Source organism: Macrobrachium rosenbergii, chromosome 31 (assembly GCF_040412425.1).
Source record: "Macrobrachium rosenbergii isolate ZJJX-2024 chromosome 31, ASM4041242v1, whole genome shotgun sequence".
Taxonomy (NCBI): Eukaryota; Metazoa; Arthropoda; class Malacostraca; order Decapoda; family Palaemonidae; genus Macrobrachium; species Macrobrachium rosenbergii.
This window is the reverse complement of record NC_089771.1, coordinates 23,173,276-23,185,571: the sequence shown is the minus strand read 5'-3', so window position 1 is coordinate 23,185,571 and position 12,296 is coordinate 23,173,276.

Genomic DNA, 12,296 nt, shown 5'->3' with positions numbered 1-12,296 from the left:
AATAACAGCCACGTCGGTTATGGCAACAAGCAACAACGCAGCCAGCCACGGGGAGAAGGAGAAAAAGTTTTATCTTATCTAGAAATGTAAATTCTTGAGGCTGGGCTTCTCTCGTAAAAGCTTAATGCCTTGTAAACATAATACTGGATATTTTTATGTCCCAGAAAAGTTCCAGGATTATCTTGAAGCATTTTAGTTTTGATTCGTTTATGATATAAAGTTCCATTCGTACTAGATATTTTTACGTTGCAAAACAAAGTTCCAAGATTGTCTTGAGGTATTTCGATTAATTTGTTTATGATAGAAAGTCCTATTCGTACTAAATATTTTTACGTTGCAAAAAAAGTTCCAAGATTGTCTTGAGGTATTTCGATTAATTTGTTTATGATAGAAAGTTCCATTCGTACTAAGTATTTTTACGTTGCATAAAAAAGTTCCAGGATTATCTTTTGACAATTTCGTCGATTTATGATACAAAGTTCCGTTCGTACTAAATATTTTTAAGTTCCAAAGAGGTTCCAAGATTATCTTAAGATATTTTGACTGATTTGTTAATGATATAAAGTTCCATTCGCACTAAATATTTTTAAGTTCCAAAAAAAGTTCCAGGATTACCTAAAAGTATTTTTATTGGTTTGTTAATGACATAAAGCTCCATTCGCACTAAATACTTTTAAGCTGCAAAAAAAGTTCCAGGATTATCTTGAGGCATTTAGGATGATTTGTTATCATCAAGAGCTGCATTAGTTTGTCTATTGTTTTTCCCAAATTCCACTTCATTTTTAAAGCCTTTGCCTCTGGAATTAGTGCCTGCTTCTCTGTAGTAGTGCCAGCAGCATTCATTTCCCCTTGCAATGCAAACTTGTCGAACTTCCCAGTATCACAGAGTTTTCAATTCCCTTTACTGCTACGCTGCCTAGCCTCGTTCCCCGCAATGGTGGGAATGTTGATGGCTGGCTATTTCAGAGTACCTCAACTTTTTTTGCACTTTTTTCAACATTTTTGTATGTATGAATATTTTTAATTTTTTGTTTAGTTTATTTGTATTGCGCTTATTTCTCTACTTCTCTTAGACATGATACGCGCTTACAACATATTTCTCAATAGCATCACGTTCTTTAGAAATTTGCTAGGCAAAATAATAGTCATCATTGTTTGTCTCATAATCTTCAAACCTCGAACTGTAGCATATTATCATTTATCTTCATTATGACTATACAATGACTATACAAAGTATACCAAGCCTCACACTAAAATAAGATGAAATGTACAGATATGCTCAACTGAAAGCCATTATTAAAGCTGACTTCTTCGATTAGATTTGTAAGCCAAAAACTAGGGGTTATTACGTGTTATATCACTATAGTTTGAATGTACAGAATATCGTGATATAAACAAGTGAAATCAAGTAGCGAATTTTAGTTTACTAAACCCACATCCCGAATCTGTCTGTCTATCTATTTCATTATGGATTCTGATGACGCAAATAGGTGTCAATTTGAGTGTAACCTTCAATATGGGCTTGTGTGATTGTCGCTAAGATATACTGGACTGATGTTTCTAAATTTAAATTTGAGAAAACCTGATTTATGATATTCCATAGTATTGTCCCAGATACCATGCATTAAGCTTGTATTATTTAAATGTGATTATTAAACAAATCTTCAGTTATCTGAATAAAATGCTGAAATGAATTAAAACAGCTTCCACTAGACACTCAGATTACTAAAGGAAATTACCAAGAAATATGGCAGATTAATTAAAAGAAATCTCTAGTCGTTCATTGGTTCGTGATTAAAGAAAGTTAATAAATCAGATAAAGAATACCATTCTCATATCACACTTTACTTACATAACCAAAAAAATATAATAATGCATAAAACTCATTACCGAATATTTCACGAGTCAAATGAGGTTATAAGAACGTGGAAAATATGAGAGAACTTTCACATTTTCGCTGAACTTTCACAACTTTCACGTCCCCTATGCCTTTGTCAGGGGAAAAAATTATGGCCCAGTGACTCAAAACTTTTCACATTTGGAAAACTCAAGAAATGACGTAGACTCAACTTTTACGAATGGAGAAAGTTACTGAGGTCGTCCGTATTCTTTTTTGCACGAGGTTGCGTGTCTTCGCTCCCCCTCTCTCTCTCTCTCTCTGACGAAGTATAATGTTTCATATAAATCTGAGTGTAAAGTTTCATACTCATTTGTCTTAATTACGTACACAGACCCATTTTCATAAAAATATATATATGTATGTATATATATGTATGTATATATATGTATGTATGCATTATATATATATATATATATATATATATATATATATATATTATATATATATATATACATATATATATATACACATATAAATATATATACATATATATATATATATATATATATATATATATATAAATATATATATATATATATATAAATATATATATATATATATATATATATATATATATATATATATATATATGTATATGTATATATATGCACACATATGTGTGTGTGTGTGTTTGTGTGTATACCCCTTCTATCTCCAAAGATGAAACCCACAATCAGTCGGTTCAAAACCCCCAAAACAAAACTACGTAGAAAAATACCCACGTGAATATGAATTCTGTTAAAACATACATTGACGCGAGACCCGAATCAAAGACAAAATAAAAAAAAGGTAAAAAAAGTAAAAAAACTTGGGGAATAGCTACAGCTGACATCAACGCAGCAGCGAGATAAAAAAAAAGAAAGAGAAAGAGAAATAGAGGTTTTGGTCAAAAGAATAATAAAAAAAAAAAAATGCGAGCTAAGATCAAAGGATTGGTGGGTTTTGAGCATTGGAAATCTATACAACATTCCGTTTTCGTCACGCTCCTGTTTTTCCTGATTTTTCCCAGATGGTCTCTTTACATTAAAGTATTATTATTCAGCGCCGAGGCGTTTCCCACCCTTTATGATTCTCGTTGGTGTAGGATTTTGTTTCTACAATAAATTACGTAAATATGATACGTGTTCCCATCTCTGACGAAAAAAATAAAACTGAGATCTGGGCAATTTGATTCCCTTATAATTCTGTTATATAAGATTTTGTTTCTACAGTAAAGTACGTAAATACGACAAGTGTTCCCATCTCTGACAAAAAATTAAATTAAGATCAGGGTAATTTCATTCCCTTATAATTCCGTTATATAGGATTTTGTTTCTACATGACAGTACGTAAACATTACGCGTGTCCCCATCTCTGATGAAAAAAAAATAAAATTGAAATCTGGGTAATTTGATTCCCTTATAATTCCCTTATATAGGATTTTGTTCTATATGAAAGTACTTAAACTATGACGCGTGTTCCCTTCTCAGTGACAAAAATATAGAAGAGAAAGCGAGGCAATTTGATTCCCTTATAATTCTGTTATACAGAAATTTGTTTCTATATGAAAGTACGTGGATATGATTCGTGTTCCCATCTGTTCACTTCTCAGACAAATAAAAGTAATAATATCTAATGTCTATCCTGTATCACCTACATTTTAAATATTATTCAGAGAGTAGGTGGTATAAAAAAAGGCTAATTTAATCCAGTCTAGGCTTATATCCAGTGGCGAAATTATCTTTGCAGCAAACAAATAGATCGAAAAGAGTAAAAACAGCCATATTGCTTACCGTATGCGTAGGGTTATATAAATTGTTTTTTAACATTTTTGATAAATATAAACACAGTAAAGGATCTAATGCAAAGTTGAATATTTATCAAGAATTTAAGTTAGGCTTTAAATGCTGTCATTCGAATTTATACATGTATATAATCAGACTGCATCATATGATGTCCACAATTGAAAAACTAATTGATTGTAAAAAAAACAATAGATTTGAGCTGAATGTGGGATAAAAGGGGCTTAGGCTCATTTGAAATCTTCATCGTGGGTGTATAATTTTTTATTAGAATATTTATCGTACCACTAAAACAAAAATAACGAGCTATTTCTATGAGAACTGCTGATCACTCTACGAGCTATCAAGTTAGCTAAACTTTTCGACAAAGTTAGAGGATGATGTTTGTAAGTGAAAGAGGTAAAATAGAATTCTCACAACATAAGACTGCGTTCAAATTTATATTCACTTAGTTGAAGATTTTCTGATTCCTAGTGTGATTCGAGTGTTTTGCTTCCTGGTGGTTCCAATAATAAAGACATGAAATATTCACATCAATTCATTCAACTATTTTTATGTCAGTAATGTTTCGTTTCTTTGGAATCCTAATTAATAAAACCGAATAATATTGGAATGAACGTTAAATATAGAAATCAATTTCAATTCCACATTTCAGGCACCCCATAACTACGACGAAAATAAATATTTATATTTATGTTATTCGAGTATGAATAATTAATATCTAGATGCCATTTGGCAACGGCGAACATTTGCATAATTGAATTGACATTCGAATAATATAGATTTATGCAACGCCATTAAAAATAAAATACGCTTTTTAACAAAGACAACGTCATTCAGATATTTTTATGGTACATTAACAATTATGTCCGAAATATGAGACTTCATATGAGAGTTTCAATGGCAAAGAGAAAAAGGTTGATAAATCAAATTATGATCATTTGAATATTAGTTATCAATTGCATAAAAGATGCCCCATGGAGTGGTGGTCTGTGTTTAAACTACAGTCACTTGATGTTCTCAGTACACACACACACACACACACACATATATATATATATATATATATATATATATATATATATATATATATATATATATATATATATATATATAAGTATATATTATATGTATATATATATACATTTATATATATAAATATAAAATATATATGTGTATATATACATATAATATATATATACATACATAGATATGTGTGTGTCTGTCATTTATGAACGCATGAACGTTTTATATTCACAAGTGTTAACCCGAGAACATCACTTAACATCGAATTCACCTTACCTTCAGTATGACGCACACCCGTTGGTAATCCTAACTTTTTACTGCTTCTGCGCAGACCGCAATCCGAACAGTATCCTCTTGTTTGCACACACAAAAAAACCATAGAACGACTTTGACAGCCAACGGAAATCGTACTTTACGGACCGGTTGATATTAAGTCTCGTTCTCAAGCAACCGAACTCGACACATGTGGGAGCTAACGAGGACTGAAAACGACGAGAGATTTGGGCCCTTCCATCAAAGGATAACAAAGCTATTTCCAGTATCACAGACGGCGTCGTTCCATATAAACAAGGTCGTCACTCTCTTTCCGCTGTTTACATTCACGGGTGATCTAGACTGGGGTATTTGACGGTGGAAAATGTGGCTTTGTCCAGTGAATAGTAATTTGATGGGCTTACGAAACATATATATATATATATATATATATATATATATATATATATATATATATATATATATATATATATATATTATACTTGTGTGTAAGTAGGAGGGATATGAGTTCGTTTGCCTTAAAGTGTTTAACTATACACTTAATGTAACATGGCCCATCACTAAGAAACAAAAATTACCTTCGGTTAGCTTTCGTGACAATTTGACATTAATTTTAGTATTTTTGTTTATGAAAGAGTTCTGCGATGATATGAGACTGCCTCTTGTTTCCTATAATGTCTGGGAAAGTTTATGAGTGAAGTTTCCAGACTCACATTAGTTTTCCTAAGACATGGCATTTTAATCAAATTATTTTTTTATGTACGGCTTCGAGAGTCATTTTTTTCACTGAATTCCCAAGGAAAATGTCTTATAATATTTGTTTGATTAATATATTCATAATGATTAAACATTAACTGAACTATGCACGCATAAAAAAAGAGCGACATTAATTTCAAAACTTATTGAAAGGTTAAATGTTTGAAATATTTTTTTTAAGAAACGTACATACACGTAAATCAACAAAGATCCATTTACAAAATAGTAAGGAAAACTTCAATGGAAATATTACAGTCAACATATTATATCTCACTAGTTACATTACAAAGATCCAAAACCCTCGCCTTTCCATTTGCCATTGTTATAAGATATTTCAGTATCCACCGACAGAGAAACATCGTTGGAAAATATCTTGTAGGATAACAATAATACTCTGTTTCCTCTTACCCACCAAAAATAAATAAATAGAAATAACGAGGTTTCTTCAACTCCCAGACCGGACACCTTATCCTTACACTGGTGTTGCTGCGCGAGAGGTCTCTTTGGGTCTCTCGGTCTCGAATTGTATCGCTAGAGACCTAATTTGTCTCTTAAAGACAACAGAACTGCTTCCAAGACAAATGATAACAAGTAAAAATGCGCCGAAGTTTCTTTGGCGCAATCGAGTTTTCTGTACAGCGTATAATTCTGTATTACAATATCAGCCACGGCCCACGAAACTTTCACCCACGGCCCGGTGGTGGCCTGCGTTGTTGGCACGTACAGTGGTGCCAGACGCACGATCATGGTTAAATTTAACCTTGAATAAAATCAAAACTACTGAGGCTAGATGGCTGCAAATTAGTATGTTTGACTATTGGAGGGTGGATAACCAACATATCAATTAGCAGCCCTCTAGCCGCAGTAGTTTTTAAGATCTGGGGCGGACAGAAAAAGTGTGGACGGACAGACAAAAAGCCATCTCAATAGCTTTCTTTTACAGAAAACTAAAAAGAGGTGTGTACTTGTCACAAGAGACGGTGGGTGGAACTGAGACATTGCCTTCAAGATTGAAGCTGTATTTTGAAAAAGTTGTCATGTTTTTTTTTTATTTTAGTGAGATTATTAATTGAAATTAGAGTCTGGTAAAAAAAGAATTTTATAGAATATATGTATATATATATATATATATATATATATATATATATATATATATATATATATATATATATATATTATCCTGAGAATGAACCCCATTCATGTGGAACAATGCTACGGAGCCATTGACTTGAAATTCAAACTTCTGAAGAAAAATGCTGTTCATTTGAAAGAGATTTATTATATATATATATATATATATATATATATATATATATATATATATATATATATATATATATATATATATATAATGTGTATGTGTATGTATATGTGTACATATGTACAGAGTTGTATACGCGTATACCATGGCAGTACATAGGTAACAAAAACGCGTAAGCAAAAAGAAAATTCAAATCCAATCCTTCAGGACATTCTAGGTTAAAAGGATTCCCCCTATCTCCTGAAAGTATTCCCTTATCTCCTTTCATTACCAGAACTGACCCGTTCCAATTGCATTTATGGCCATCGTGACAGTAAAGAATGAATACATACACGAGGCTGTTGATACAAGGAGAAGCCATTTGTGGCCATTCCGTTGCCCCCCCCCCCTCCTCCTTTCCCCCCACCTTCCTACAGCAGCAATATGTCCCACCAGGATTGCTCGATGTTGCTGCATCTGAACGTGACAGCAATCCATTCAACTTGACTATCTATTAGTGAAGTCCTGTAGGATCTCTTGTTAAAGACGTTTGGTTGATTGTGGGGTTCTATATCAGATTCGTGTCTCTGAGTAAAACTCCTATAGTCTATTATATATGGGCATTCAAAGCATCTTTTTATTCAGAGAAACCTAATTTATTTTCTCTTGAGTTTAAAATACATACTTCAACACTGATATTAGATTTTTTCGATTTTATGTATACAAAATACTCTAAAGAATTCCTTCATTTTAAACCTGTAATGAATTCATTTTTGTTTTCAAACTCCCGAATTCTCGAGGCTGCACACCGTTAGTCATTTGCATTGAGCAGCTTCTCAAAAATTCTTATGTCCTCGTGAATTTGTTCAATTTCGGAAGAATAATGACTGCTTTTGACGCCAGTCTCATCCCAAGAATCTTCGGAAGAAGGAAAACGCTTCCTATTCACTCAAATAGAACATTTAACCATCAGCTTTAAGTCCTCCAGTGCGTTTAGTCTTAGGAAGCTCTTCTTCCCCTCTTATGTAGATGTGAAAAAGGGGCTTGAATTTTTCCTTCTCATTAATGGCTGGAATATACATCACCTCCTCTGGATTAGACGGCGTTCCAGCAACAACAACAGGAAGTCACGGTTGGTTTGCTGCTTTCCTGGAAGTTCGTTAGACGACGCTAACAGTATAGAAACAGGCCATTTTGAAAAGGAAATTCTAGCGTATTTGGATTAGTTCTTCTCCCTTTCTTTGTTCCTGGAAGCGAGAATACACTCTCAAATAACAGATGTAATATACTGTATATATGTATGTATGTATATATATAAATATGTGTGTGTGTATGTGTATGAATACTTTTTTGAACGGTAATCTGTTAGGTATACAAATGCAATTATTTTACCTACTTTAAATTTGCAGCGTCCTTTGACTAACACCAGTAATAATAATAATAATAATAATAATAATAATAATAATAATAATAATAATAATAATAATAATAATAATAATAATAATAATATTATTATTATTATTATTATTATTATTATTATTATTATTATTATTATTATAATAATAATAATAATAATAATAATAATAATAATAATAATAATAATAATAATAATAATAATAATAATAATAATAATAATAATAATAATATCCCAGTGATTAAAATCGGCTGCTAAAAAAAATATAAGGCTGGGTAAAAAGAAACTTTTTTGTCCTTGGAAATATACATATAAAACTTTTCAATCACAATTGAGGTAATATCTGTGTAAAAACATTTCAAAATTGTTTTGTTTTTCCAAGTGTGATTTTATTCCAAATATATTGCTGGAAATTAATTGAATTAACTATCTCTGATATATCTGTAAACATCAGCAGATTTCGGTGGGGAAAAAAAGTCGATGAATTTTGAAAAAATAATTTTACGTATATCGAACCTCAAAATATGAGAGTTATGAGTCAGAAAAATGGAAAATAAGTTATAAAGGCGGCTTTGTAGTTTGAAATGATAAATTGCACAGCAGCCACATTTGATTAGATATATAGTTTTATTAATAATACTGCTCTAAGTTGAAAAGTCGACTAGAAAAACCAATAGTTTCAAAGATGAATAATTCGTGGTTCAAATTAGTACCATGGTACTAATTAATGGTACTATTCATGGTACTAAAATTAGTACCAAGAGATTCTTGTTTTATTATTTTATTAGGTTTTAAAAAACTATTTGTACAATCTAGTTTTGAAAAGTATTTATTTATCATATTTTAAAAATCCAAAATAAGAACGGACTTCCTCGTTAAGATTTTCATAAACCGCTCTTGATTAATATTTCATAACATATTCCTTTTGACTTGATGAATCATTTTTACATTTATTTTATTTTCATAATTCCATAGGTAAATCTTAGTTCGTAAAAGCAGCATCACTTTTGATGAAAAGTCATGAAGACTCTCAAAAGCTAAGCACAGAACTAGTGTAGTCTAATTATTCAGCGTTAGACTACTGTGTCAGGCTAATTCAGACATCCGTAAAATCACATAGAACTTACGCGCTCCGTCATATAAAATTGCTATTCGACGACTAAGAATAGATAACCTTGAAATAAAGTATAAAGAGAGACATTACAACAAACTCTGTATATGCCAGAAGCATTACTGACGGACATCGGAACACAGTCACTGAAAAACCGGCTAGAAAACGGATTACCTTTGTATTAAGGCCAATCCTGTGATAAGCCTTTTCACTTGACATTAAGCTAATCTAAATTCCGTTCAGCTGAGGATGAGACTAAGCTATAAAATGAAGAGTTGTTAGTTTGGAGTAAGTTTGACACAATCCCTGTCAGAACAGAGTGGGGTTTAAATGGTGACCTTCTCTCTTACTTTTCTGTAGCAAATGAGCTAAACATATTCAGTTACAGAAATAATTATATATATATATATATATATATATATATATATATATATATATATATATATATATATATATATATATATATATATATATATATATATATATATATATATATATATATATATATATAATTATATATATATATATATATATATATATATATATATATGCGTGTATGTGTGTATATATATATTCACATGTATATATTTTTTTAAAGTATCTCCACCTCATACAAGTGTCCTATATCTGAAATTCTTTCAAGAATAATAAAAAAACAAGTAAAAAAATGCGCCGAAGATTCTTCGGCTCAATCGATTTTTCTTTACAGCCGCTACAGCGTATAATTAAGGCCACCGAAAAGTATCTTTCGGTGGTCTCGGTATAATGCTGCTTATGAGCCGCGACCCATGAAATCTTTAACCACCAGTGGTGGCTTATTCTATCGCATTGCCAGAAGCACGGTGCTAACTTTAACTAAATAAAAATAAACTACCGAGGCTAAAGGGCTGCAATTTGGTATGTTGATGATTGGAGGTGGATGATCAACATGAATTTAGCCCTCTATGCCTCAGTAGTTTTTAAGATCTGAGGGCGGACAGGGAAAAGTGCGGACAGAAAAAAGTGCGGACGGAAGACAAAGCCGGCACAATAGTTTTCTTAACAGAAAACTAATAGCAAATGATCTTTAATTACAACAAGAGATTATTTCCCAACACTAAAAGGCATAATTACCCCCAAATCACAAAACATTAATAACCTTCTATAGCAACCCAGTAATGAGCCATTTAATGATTCATTTTCCGTAACCTGAGGCTTTAAGATTCAATACTGTACACTCGTCTACATATAATTCCCGCACAGCAATTCACAGAAGGTGATGATCGTCATCAGCTTCCCATCGGCTTTAATGCCCCCAATAGCCTGGTCCTCCTGGTGGGTCTCAGTTTCCTGAGTATATGCAAATCCATTGAACTTGGCCCCAAGGAGATGTCGCTACCTCCGTCATTAATGATAATGCTATCAGTGCCTGAATATGCATCGACTCCTTTGGATTACTCGATGTTCTAAGATCTGACGTGTTTGCTTAGTTTCTGCTTATTGGGAATGTGGTTTTTTATTTGATATGATTGGTCGGCTTGAGTATATGGACTCTTAGGTGACTGCCATCTTTTAGTTGTTAAGAGAAATATACTGATTCGATGGCACGTGATTGTACAGTATATATATATATATATATATATATATATATATATATATATATATATATATATATATATATATATATATATATATATATATATAATATATAATATATATATATATATATATATATATATATATATATAATTCAGGCATTATAATTTAAAAGTTCAATGGGGGCCATGTAGGTTTAATGGTTCTCTACAGTTATTAACATGCAATATCTTTTTGTGTTGCATATCATTATGTGAATCAAGCCTAGTGTTAGCTTTTTATTCTTTAATTTTATAAAACTAAAAGAGAGAAAATCTTGCTATATGATAAACGCTTTTCCCGTTGCTACTCTCTCCCTCTCTCTCTCTCTCTCTCTCTCTCTCTCTCTCTCTCTCTCTCTCTCCACCCGCTCCCCACCCTCTCTCTCTCTCCCTCTCTCTCTCTCTCTCTCTCTCCTTTTCCCTTGTAACTTCCCGGCTGCCTGAGAGGAGATTAGGTTTTGGTGCCTCATGGAATATTTAACAGGAATGAAAATGTTATCCAAAACTTGCATGAAATCCCTAGACTGCACCTCAGGGTTTCATTGCAACATTTATGCCTTGCTCTCGGGGCAGGAATCTGGGCTTCGATAAGCGGATATGAACGGTTAACGTCGAGATTGCTCAATGCGAGATTAATGTAGAAAGGCAAAAATGATGCTGGGTTATAATTCATGGGATATTTCTTTAGAGTATTTGTGGGATTTAAATATTCAGATAGCTGAAAAACAATTATGCTTCAGTTGATAGCAGTGTTGTATATCAGCAAATCTTAAAAAAGAAAAAAAATTCGATGGATAGTTTTAGATGCTTTAACATATATATAGATATATATATATATATATATATATATATATATATATATATACATATATATATATACACATATATACATATATATATATATATATATATATATATATATATATATATATTATATATATATACTCCTTTGGAGTCCTTTTTGATATGTAGTCTGCAATGTGTCCATAAGGTTTTTCAGCTGCAGATTTAAAGAGAGAGAGAGAGAGAGAGAGAGAGAGAGAGAGAGAGAGAGAGAGAGAGAGAGAGAGAGAGACTCAGGATACATGAAGCGTAATAGACAAAAGTAATATTGAACATTAAATAAATAAGACATTGCAAAAGAAACATCGAAAATAAAATCAAGAAGCGAAAAACAAG